Below are 11,841 nucleotides of genomic sequence, written 5' to 3'. Positions count from 1 at the left end.
GCTCTATACTACTCGATGTGAGACAAACAAGGAAAATCTTGAAGCAATCAAATGAAAGGGAAAAGGACAATGAAAATTTGTACAGAAATGGTACTCCAACAAAAATTTGGCAGGCCAGAATTGTCCATCGACTAATGACACTCATTGAGCAAAGGAAAGCCCTTTGGACATCAAGATATGATTCCACGTGCATTGTCCCGACCTCATTATGAGTGTTGGCAATGGTCCATGAGGTCCAACTTTCTGCCACTATCCAAACACATCTCTTGTATGATAAACAACTTTTAGAAGAAGATCTACATGTGGCTAGTGGTCTAGGATTAGGAAACATGGAACTTGATGTTAGCGCATATGTCTTCTACCTCACTCAAGAACCTGCAATCCTAGATCTATATGCTTCCCATCAATACAACCCTAACTTCTTTAGCTGGTTTCGTCCAAGCCTACATGACATGAATCCTAAACCGTCTCTTGGTTCTACACTAGAGTCACCCAAACCTCCTGAGCAAGAGAAACACGGCTCTAAACACAACACTTACTCTGATAAGAAGCAATGGAGGCATGTTCTAATGGGTAAGAACAATAGTCTAAAGCAAACAGAAAATAGGAAAAACTACCAATGCAATCAGATGAGGAGCTAAATAGAGAAGAATTAGCTGAAGAGCTAGACTCTCCAAAAAGAGAGGCAATTGTACCCTTACAACCTATCGAGGTTGTTTAGCAGGCTGCAACTATGTCCCATGAGTACACACCAAAGAAAGAGAAGGCTGAGGCCCCCTACCAAGCACATCAATAGCTGACCTAGTTCAAGGTCCTAAGTCTTTAAAGGATACACCTCAATTGCCTAAGAAAAAGAGGAGAAAACAACAAAAACAATGGCAATTGCAAGTGGTTGTAGATGCCAAGAAGATTGAGACCAAGAGTGCTAAAGAGCTAAGGAATAAAGCATCAAGTCCACCCACCAATGAACCCATTGCCATATCTCACAATGATGAAACCTCAAACATCTCTGTGTTTTGATAAATCAAAGAAACCATTACCATCAACAGTTTCTTGCAACGCTCAATCCAACGACAACAGAACTTACATGGACCAATCAAGAGTGGATACAACACGGTCACAATAGGTTGACGAAACTATACCAGGCACATCCGAGGAGAACCATGACACAATAGCAACAAAGCCTCAAGAGAAATATGAAAACCTTGCGGACAAAAGCAATCCTAGCACTGACCAAACTTGCTCATCTAGGCCTAAGCCCCCAGCTATGCTAAAGCCTAGGCAAAGTCCCAAAACCTCGCATGAGATAGCAACCAAGCAAGCCCTCATCAAACATAGAAGTGTCATAGAGTGCTTGACCGAGTTGGATACTAAACTCAAATTATTCACACGTGTCTATGTCCTTGCGGACATGGGCACATTCCCTAGGGAGAAACTTGAGGAATATTTGTCATATCTACTATCCTAGGAAGAGTAAGAATATCTTAATGAGCACTATGACAAGCTCCTACATAAATGCATGCCTTTCATCTCTGACGAGGAAGCCAACAATAAACTTTGCTTAACTATAACATTCAATGAAGCGCTTTGCCAACCAAATCTCTTAGAGATAGAGCTACTAAAGTGACAATTAGAGGGTCAAAGTCAATTTGAAAAACATTGTCGTACTGTTGCGCATCCAAGGTGTGAAATCCACCAAAAAGTTGTGTGTGTGACATTTTTTACTTTGTACATACTTAGTCGTTCTGTTTGCATTTTGTTATGCATGGACAGATCATGGCAAAGGGCAATCTCTCAGAGAAGAGGATGAAAGTGACGAGTGGGAGGAAATTGGTGATGATGGTGACGAGGTGATGAGTTATGAGAGCCTTGATGAATTAGCAGAGAACAGAGGGGATAGAAATGTGTTACTTGAGGATGAGAAGATGGGTGTTTGGAATGCAAGCCAATGTTTCTTTCGTGATGCTATACCACATGGCTCTATAGAAGGTTGTGTTGAGCATATGCACAAACAGCATGGTTTCTTCATTCCAGATTCAAATTTTCTCAAAGATCCTCGTGGAATGCTGAATTATCTTGGCTTGAAGGTGACAAGGGGTTTTGTTTGCTTGTATTGTGATGATCGAGGAAAACAATTCCAAAGTTTGGAGGCAGTTCGAAAGCATATGATATCAAAGAGCCATTGTAAGCTACGATATGAGGATGGGGGCATAGATGAGGAGTTAGAGGACTTTTATGATTTCAGTAGCAGCTACATGTTTCAAGAGGATTCCCAAATTGTGGCTGTTGATGAAACCCCTACCACCCTGGCACTTAGGGGGAGCTCAGAATTGGTCATTCGACATGATATGGTGGAAAAGCAATCCACCAAAATTCTAGGCTCTCGAAAATTCGGCTATTGTGGGGAAAGGCCGCTTTTCTGGTAAAAAAGAGGCGTGTTGTAGGCCGCCTGGGGAAAAAAAACAGTAAGGAACAGAGGAGGACGACATTTTATCTGCCATTCTATCTTCCTCCCCACTTCTTTTATCGAGAGGATTCTCAAAACGGGGAAAACCAGTGATGAGGATTGGTCTATCGATTGCGATCTAACGTGTAAGAAGACGCACTATTTGAACCAAAACAGGTACTGCTCGACGAGCGTTGCAATGTCTTCTCCACCCTGCAATAGCCAGTATTCTAGAAAATGAGCAACACAAGGAGGGAAGGGGAAGATCGAAAAGAAAAGGAGATCTCAAAAGGAAAGGAGGGGAAGATTGAGGAGACAATGAGGGGAACAATGTACTACTAATGCATCCAAGTGGAAGTGTTCTCTGACCTAAGACATCTCCAGAGTATATCAACCATGGAGTGAAGGTAGTCCTATTAGTTGATGGTTGTTTGAGTTCTCCGCATGCACCACTCAAGCTGGCCTGTTGAGATATCGAGCTCCACTCGTGATACGCCAGGGTGACCGTTGTGTATTTATGTCACCGACTTGTCAATTGTTGCAGACGCAGTTGGTACACCTCCCATGAATAATAGCTACATGATAGCTATCCTTATCTACTCTAGTTCATGGCTCAGTTAGTATGCCACCTTAGTTAGTTGAGTTTGGTTTGAGACCCATATATAGGGTTCTTCTATTTCTTTGTATTGGAGTTCTTTTTGGCTTACACAACTAAGAAGAGGAAAACTGTTTTCAGCCTCCACCCTTGTGTGTATTCCCCCATTGTGCAAGCAAGAAAGATACAAGTGAGACTCCTTCCTTCTCTCCCACAATCTTGACATGGTATCAGAGCCTTGTTCGTGGTAAGGAGCTCAAGAAAGCAAGCCAAGCTCGCGGTGTTCTGGTAAGAGGAGCAGTGTTGCTTTCATTTTCTGTTTTGGGAGCAGATCTCTGTAGGTAGCACAGCCGGAAAGTGCAGGAGTGCATTGTCTCAGGTTGAGATGCCCTTCGCGGTGAAGCAAGAGGGTAGTATATGCTGCGGGAGAGGGCTCTAGCCTCTGGCGACCTTATTTTTTTGATTTGAGGCCATTTCGGGGCCTCTTTTGGAGGCGGAAGTTTTCTGCACGCACTCAGGAAAAGGCCCAGTTTTATGCTGTGCAGCCACTGTTCTACAGGTCGGTGAAAAGTTTCTGTAGAAATTGCATCGTATGCTTGTGCACAGAGACATTGGGAGTTACAGAATCATCCTTGGTTCCTGTTTATGCAAAATCGTCACGAGGAAGTGACTGTGTGGTCAAATACCACTTTCGCCAGTCTTGCAGATTTGCCCTTGTGAGGGTGAAGCTGAGTTTTTGCACTGACAGAATTTTTCGCAGTGTTCTGTAATGGCGTCTGATTCTCTCTCACAGATTGTCACTGAAAAGCTTGACAAGAACAACTTCCAAGCATGGAAGTTTAGAATGACGAATTTCATTATGGGAAAAGGATATTGGGAATTTGTTGCAGGAAATGAAGAAGAACCAGTTCTTCCTGATGTTCCCAATCAACAGCAAATATAGGCATTCAAAGCATGGCATGAGAGAGCCAGGAAAGTTATGTACTGGCTGTCTATCAGCATTTCAGACTCTATGATTGTGCATATTCAGGATGCAAGTACGCCAAAGGAGGCATGGGATATTCTGTCAAAGATGTATAGCACAAATACGCAAGCCAGGAAAATGCAGCTCAAGCAAGAGTTGCACAATGTGCAAAGAGAAAATATGAGCATCAATGACTACCACATGAAGGTGAAGAAGATTGCAGATGCACTTGCTTCCATTGGGTCGCCAGTGGAAGATGATGATTTAGTTTCTGTGACCTTGAATGGTCTAGGAAAGGATTATGCGCAGTTTCGGACATCCATTTCCGTCCGTGAAAGATTTCCTGATTTTGAGGAGTTGATTGCTCTTCTAATTTCTGAGGAGCAGAGAAATGGTGGTGCATCTTCTTTAGGAGGAACTTCAAAAGAAATTGTCTTCTACTCAAATGCTGGAAGAGGTAGAGGCAGAGGTAGAGGAGGCCGATTTGGAGGCCGTGGTAGAAATCAGAATATGCAGCAAACTCAAGAAAACTAGTCCTATGGAGGAGGACGTGGTAACTCTAGAGGCAGGGGGAGCCAAAGAGGTCGTGGTGGATGGCAAAGAGGTCAAAATGCAAACACTAATGTTGAATGCTATTACTGTGGTAAAATGGGTCATATGGCTAAAGACTGCTATAAAAAGCAGAATGACATCATGAATGGAAAACTGCAACAAGGGAATTATGCATCTTCTAGCAGACACGGTGATGACAGAAATGAGCATTTGTTCATGGTGCAGCACATGAACAATCCTGTGACAAGTGCAGAAGAAAGCAATGATGTATGGTATGTTGACTCAGGTGCATCAAACCACATGACAGGTCATGCAGAATGGATGGAGGATGCAAGGAAAATGGAAAAACCAGGATTTGTGGAGACTGGTGATGATACTGCACATCCTATTGTGCAGATTGGAAAAATTCCCTTATCTATGCAGGATGGAAAAAAGAAATACATGTCCGATGTATTTCATGTCCCGAATATCACCAAGAATCTGGTTTCTGTCGGTCAAATGGTTGAGCAAGTCTTGCAGGTCAGATTTAATCCTCATGGATGCTTTGTTGAGGATATGAAAAATAAAGGTCGCTTGATAGCAAAAGGAAAGAAGAAGGGCAGAATGTTTACGTTGGATGTAGACATGTCTGAATTGAGTGCAGCAATGTTTGCACATGGGACCAGTGTAGTTGCAGATATTGATATCTGGCATAAACGCATTGGTCATGTTAATGTACAGCGACTTAAATCAATGCAGGCCCAAAATATTGTTGCAGGATTACCAAAATTCAAGGTTGCAGAAATGCATAAGGTATGTGAAGCCTGTCAGTTTGGAAAACAGGCAAGGAAACCATTTCCTAGACATGTTCAAGAGAGTGAGAAGCCATTGGAATTAATCCACTCTGATGTGTGGACTACTAAAGCTGCATCTCTTGGAGGCTGTCATTATTTTGTCACTTTTATTGATGACTATAGCAGAAAAGTTTGGGTGTATTTTATGAAAAAGAAAAGTGAAGTTTTTGGGCATTTCAAAACCCTTAAAGCTATGGCTGAAAAAGAAACAGGTCTGCAAATAAAATGCTTGAGGTCAGATGGAGGGGGAGAGTACCTCTCAAATGAGTTTGCAAAGTTCTTGCAGGAGCATGGCATAAAGCAGCAATATTCATGCAGTTATACCCCACAACAAAATGGAATTGCAGAAAGGAAAAACAGGTATATTGGAGAGGTATCTCGTGCCATGCTCAATGAAAAAGACTTGCCAGATTTTTATTGGGCTGAAGCAGTTGCTACAGCAGTCTACATAATGAACAGGACTCCCACTGCAGCAATACATGGAATGACTCCAGAGGAGAGGTATACTGGTAGGAAACCAGATATTTCTCATTTGAAAATTTTTTATTGCATTGCCTATGTACATGTGCTAGATGAGCTGAGATCCAAGTTGGATCCAAAAGCTGAGAAGTGCATCTTTATTGGTTACTCTCTGCAGCAAAAAGGGTATAGATGCTATAACCCTTCTACTCGTAAGTTTACAGTGAGCAGAGATGTTGTTTTTGATGAGATGAGTAGCTGGTATAAACCAGTAAATGTGATTGATGATGTAGATGCAGAAAATGGTAATGCTGCACAGAATTCACAGCAGTAATCACAAAATATTAGTGGACCTGGAGCGTCTTCTAGCAGTGGTTCACATTCTTCGCCATGGACAGGCAGATTGAGATCAAGAGAATCTTCTCAAAGCAATGCAGATAGTGGTATGCAGGTATCACGAAAAGGAAAAGAGAAGGTTGATCAGCCCATGTTTGATGTGAATGCAGGTCACTCTTATGTGGATGGTGAATCCAGTGGCTCAAAACAGAGCATTGATGATGAGTTGGGTATTCCTTCTATTGTTACACCTGGAGTAAGGAAGACCAGGGATGTTTTGAGGGCACCTGGGAGTGAACCCACTTTGCGCAGGTCTACTAGAGTTAGGTATCCTGTGGATAGGCTGAAATATGATGGATTTACAGCCATTCACTATGCATATATCGTCAAGGTGATACAGGAACCAGAACCCACTTCTTTTGAACAAGCCATGGGAAAAGAAAAATGGGAGAAAGCCATGGATGAAGAAATGGATGCCTTGGAAGCAAATGCTACATGGGAATTGGTACCTTTTCCTAAAGGTAAGAATGCAATTGGCTGTAAGTGGGTTTATAAGGTGAAGCACAATGCTGATGGTTCTGTGAATAGATACAAGGCAAGATTAGTAGTCAAGGGGTATGCACAAACATATGGCATTGACTATGAAGAAACATTCAGTCCGGTTGCAAGGATGGCAACCGTAAGAGCAGTCATTACTATGGCTGCATCAAAGGGATGGTCTTTACATCAGATGGATGTAAAGAATGCCTTCTTGCATGGTGATTTGCAAGAAGAGGTCTATATGGAGCAGCCACCAGGTTATGTGCATGCTGTTCATCCTAAGTTTGTTTGCAGGTTGAAGAAAGCCTTGTATGGCTTGAAGCAAGCACCTAGAGCATGGTCTGACAAGATACGACAGTATCTTGTCACTATTGGCTTTCAGATTTCCAAGGCAGATTTCTCACTTTATGTGAGAAAAACAGAGAAAGGTATTATGCTACTTGTCATTTATGTTGATGATTTGATTATGACAGGTGACAGTGATGAAGATATCCTTCATGTGAAAATGCTATTGAAGCAGAAGTTTGAGATGAAGGATTTGGGAGAGCTGCGTTATTTCTTGGGCATTGAGGTGATTAGATCACCAAGTGGAATACAGCTCTTACAGAGGCAGTACGGATTGGACATGCTGTCCAAATATGGGATGACATGCTGTAAGCCTATTTCAGTTCCTTTGGAGCAGAATGTGAAGCTGAGCGCAGATGCAGGTGAGCTTCTGGAAGACCCTACTATGTACAGACGCATAGTAGGAAGCTTGATTTATATGACTATTACCAGGCCAGATTTGAGCTATGCTGTTGGATTGGCAAGTCAGTTTATGCAGGCTCCAAGGAAACTGCATTTGGATGCAGCTAGACGCATACTCAGGTATGTGAAGTCCACATTGCAGTATGGACTATTTTATGAGACTGGGGTTCAGATACAGTTGCATGGATACACTGATGCTGATTGGGCTGGTAGTATTTCTGATAGACGATCTACCACTGGATATGTGTTCTCTTTTGGGAGTGCTGCAGTCACTTGGAGCAGCAAGAAACAGCCTACAGTTGCCTTGTCGAGCACAGAGGCTGAGTACAGGGGTGCAGCAATGGCTGCATGTGAGGTAGCTTGGTTGCATAAGCTACTTTATGATATGCATCAGTCTACAGATGGGCCAGTTGTCATTTATTGTGACAACATGAGTAGTATACACTTGGCAAATAACCCAGTCTATCATGCTAGAACAAAGCACATTGAGGTGCATTATCACTATGTGCGAGAGAGGGTTTTACTAGGTCTTATTGATCTAGTTTATGTCAGCACAGAGGATCAGGTAGCTGACATATTCACGAAGGCATTGGGCGCAGAGAAGTTGCGCAAGTTCAGAGACCTGCTTGGTGTGCAGGAATTGGGATTGAGCTCGAGGGGGAGTGTTGAGATATCAAGCTCCACTCGTGATACGCCAGGGTGACCGTTGTGCATTTATGTCACCGACTTGTCAGTTGTTGCAGACGCGGTTGGTACACCGCCCATGAATAATAGCTACATGATAGCTATCCTTATCTACTCTAGTTCGTGGCTCAGTTAGTATGCCACCTTAGTTAGTTGAGTTTGGTTTGAGACCCATATATAGGGTTCTTCTATTTCTTTGTATTAGAGTTCTTTTTGGCTTACACAACTAAGAAGAGGAAAACTGTTTTCAGCCTCCACCCTTGTGTGTATTCCCCCATTGTGCAAGCAAGAAAGATACAAGTGAGACTCCTTCCTTCTCTCCCACAATCTTGACATAGCCAACGTTAGAGGCGCTTGTCTTGCAGTACCTGTGAGATTGCAAGAATCTGGTTTGAGACGCCTGTGCATCTCTGGAAATGCTTTCAGGAAACTTTGCCAAGAAGGACAACTCTCTTATGCATTGCAATCTGCAGACTGCATGGTCCAGCAAGGGCATATTGTCTCTTCTAGCATTGCATTTTGCCTTATATAAGGTTGTATAGAAAAGAAAGACTTGCTTACAGTTTGCTCGAAGCACTTTATGTATTTTGGCATATTCAACATCAAAATTTCTTCACGTGGACTGCAATTATTTCAGCTCATGTGCAACTTGGACGAGAGGAGCAAGCTGTGCGATTGTATTGGCAGATATATGAGTCTTGTGTGAAAGCAGACAAATATCTGTTTGTGGCTGTCCTTAAAGCATGCTCCAGCATAGCAGCCTTATCCCATGGGATGTTTATTCATAATCATATTCTTGAAAGTAGCTTGGAGTTGGATCTTTTCGTTGGAGGTGCTCTTGTTGACATGTATCCTAGATATGGGAGCCTAGAGAACGGATAGGTTGTCCTGCATAGCCTAATCTTGCTTGATTGATCTTCTATCTTGGAATTTCTCAAGAACATCTCTGGTCGTGACTTTGCTTTCAAAAACCCTTCGAAATCTTTGGTGAACCCGACGTGAAAGTGTCGCATTAAAAAAATTTCAGGATGGGAGATACTTCAGCATCAATTTCAGCCTCTTCTACGATTGCTGCTTTGTCCTCTACTTCAGCTTCATCATCGACTTTTGCTTAAAGTACTTCTACGGATGATTTAAAGCAGATTTTGTAGAATATGTCTATGTATATGCAACTTCAAAATCAACAGACGCAATTGTATATGCAGTAGCAGCAGTAGTTACATCAACAACAGTTGTCTCAACAAAGGCAACTATATTCGGAGCAAGAGAATGCAATCAGCGTGACTAAGGTGATAGAAGCAATTAAGAATGAAAAGAAGATATTTGATGGCCGTAATGTATCGGCTTATTTGAAGACGTATGAGATCAAGATGGGATTTTTTGGAGTACCAATAGGACTTATGAGTAAATATTTTCTTCGCCTTGTCACACCCACCTTGAGGGTAAAAGTGATTGATCTTTCCCTTCAAAATTTACATTGGCAAGTTTTTAAGAAGGCCCTGAAAGAGGAGTATTTTCTTGAGGACTTTGGGATGGCTACACGGCGGTCATTCCGAGAGTGGGTCTACATGCCAAAAACAAAGGTCTAGCTGCTTCAAAATTGATACGAGAATTTGAAGAGAGGTATAGTTAGCTTGATGCTATTGAACAAAGAGCATTGGATGTTGAGAAAGTTGAGCTTTTCTTGCAAGCTGCAGATCCTGCTCTTCAGGAAGAATTAGGAGAGCTTCTTGAGGATCGCACAAAGCGTATGGGTCTTAAAACGGATTGGCAAGATGCTCAGGATGCGGTCTCGACTTTGACCAAGAGGCGGATATGGAAGACCCGCCTACAAAATGGATCTATGACACTGATGCCGTCTTCTGCTTCTATATCTGCTTCTACCCCTGTCATTTCTTCTCTTCCTCAGCCAGTTACTTGGCCTATGCTAGTGCCTACTGTTTCTAATCCTCATGTTCCTCATATTCCAAGACCAATGCCAGCTCCTTCTGTTCCAAAACCATCCGCTCCGTCGGTTCCTTCCTCTCTTGATGACATAATCAAAGGCATAACGGATTTGACTGTCAAGATTGTGGGAGAGAAGGAAGGAGTCTCACTTGTAGCTATCTTGCTTGCACAATGGGGGAATACACACAAGGGTGGAGGCTGAAAACAGTTTTCCTCTTCTTAGTTGTGGAAGCCAAAATGAACTCTCTTACAAAGAAATAGAAGAACCCTGTATATATGGGTCTCAAACCAAACTCAACTAACTAAGGTGGCATACTAACTGAGCCACAAACTACAGTAGATAAGGATAGCTATCGTGTAGCTATTATTCAGGGGCGGTGTACCAACCGCGTCTGCAACTAACACGTCGGTGACATAAATGCACAACGGTCACCCTGGCGTATCACGAGTGGAGCTCGATATGTCAACACTCCCCCTCGAGCTCAATCCCAATTCCTGCACACCAAGCAGGTCTCTGAACTTGCGCAGCTTCTCTGCACCCAATGCCTTCGTGAATATGTCAGCTACCTGATCCTCTGTGCTGACATAAACTAGATCAATAAGACCTAGTAAAACCCTCTCTCGCACATAGTGATAATGCACCTCAATGTGCTTTGTTCTAGCATGATAGACTGGGCTATTTGCCAAGTGTATACTACTCATGTTGTCACAATAAATGACAACTGGCCCATCTCTAGACTGATGCATATCATAAAGTAGCTTATGCAACCAAGCTACCTCACATGCAGCCGTTGCTGCACCCCTGTACTCAGCCTCTGTGCTGGACAAGGCAACTGTAGGCTGTTTCTTGCTGCTCCAAGTGACTGCAGCACTCCCAAAAGAGAACACATATCCACTGGTAGATCGTCTATCAGAAATACTACCAGCCCAATCAGCATCAGTGTATCCATGCAACTGTATCTGAACCCCAGTCTCATAAAATAGTCCATACTGCAATGTGGACTTCACATACCTGAGTATGCGTCTAGCCGCATCCAAATGTGGTTTCCTTGGAGCCTGCATAAACTGACTTACCAATCCAACAGCATAGCTCAAATCTGGCTTGGTAATAGTCATATAAATCAAGCTTCCTACTATGCGTTTGTACATAGTAGGGTCTTCCAGAAGCTCACCTGCATCTGCGCTCAGCTTCACATTCTGCTCCAAAGGAACTGAAATAGGCTTACAGCCTGTCATCCCATATTTGGACAGCATGTCCAATCCATACTGCCTCTGCAAGAGCTGTATCCCACTTGGTGATCTAATCACCTCAATGCCCAAGAAATAACGCAGCTCTCCCAAATCCTTCATCTCAAACTTCTGCTTCAATAGCATTTTCACATGAAGGATATCTTCATCACTGTCACCTGTCATAATCAAATCATCAATATAAATGACAAGTAGCATAATACCTTTCTCTGTTTTTCTCACATAAAGTGAGAAATCTGCCTTGGAAATCTGAAAGCCAATAGTGACAAGATACTGTCGTATCTTGTCAGACCATGCTCTAGGTGCTTGCTTCAAGCCATACAAGGCTTTCTTCAACCTGCAAACAAACTCAGGATGAACAGCATGCACATAACCTGGTGGCTGCTCCATATAGACCTCTTCTTGCAAATCACCATGCAAGAAGGCATTCTTTACATCCATCTGATGTAAAGACCATCCCTTTGATGCATCCATAGCAATGACTGCTCTT

At 42.7% G+C, this 11,841-nt stretch overlaps 1 pseudogene; it reads left to right on the top strand.

The window, feature by feature from the left end:
• Window positions 1-569: 569 nt before the first annotated feature.
• LOC148033261 (cytoplasmic 60S subunit biogenesis factor REI1 homolog 2 pseudogene) lies at window positions 570-2,426 on the top strand (annotated as a pseudogene).
• The last annotated feature ends 9,415 nt before the right edge of the window (window positions 2,427-11,841 follow it).

The sequence above is a fragment of the Lygodium microphyllum genome, chromosome 7 (assembly GCF_053477565.2).
Source record: "Lygodium microphyllum isolate KBCC chromosome 7, Lygodium_microphyllum_v1.1.10, whole genome shotgun sequence".
Classification (NCBI taxonomy): domain Eukaryota; kingdom Viridiplantae; phylum Streptophyta; class Polypodiopsida; order Schizaeales; family Lygodiaceae; genus Lygodium; species Lygodium microphyllum.
This window is presented reverse-complemented; position numbering and strand designations above follow the sequence as displayed.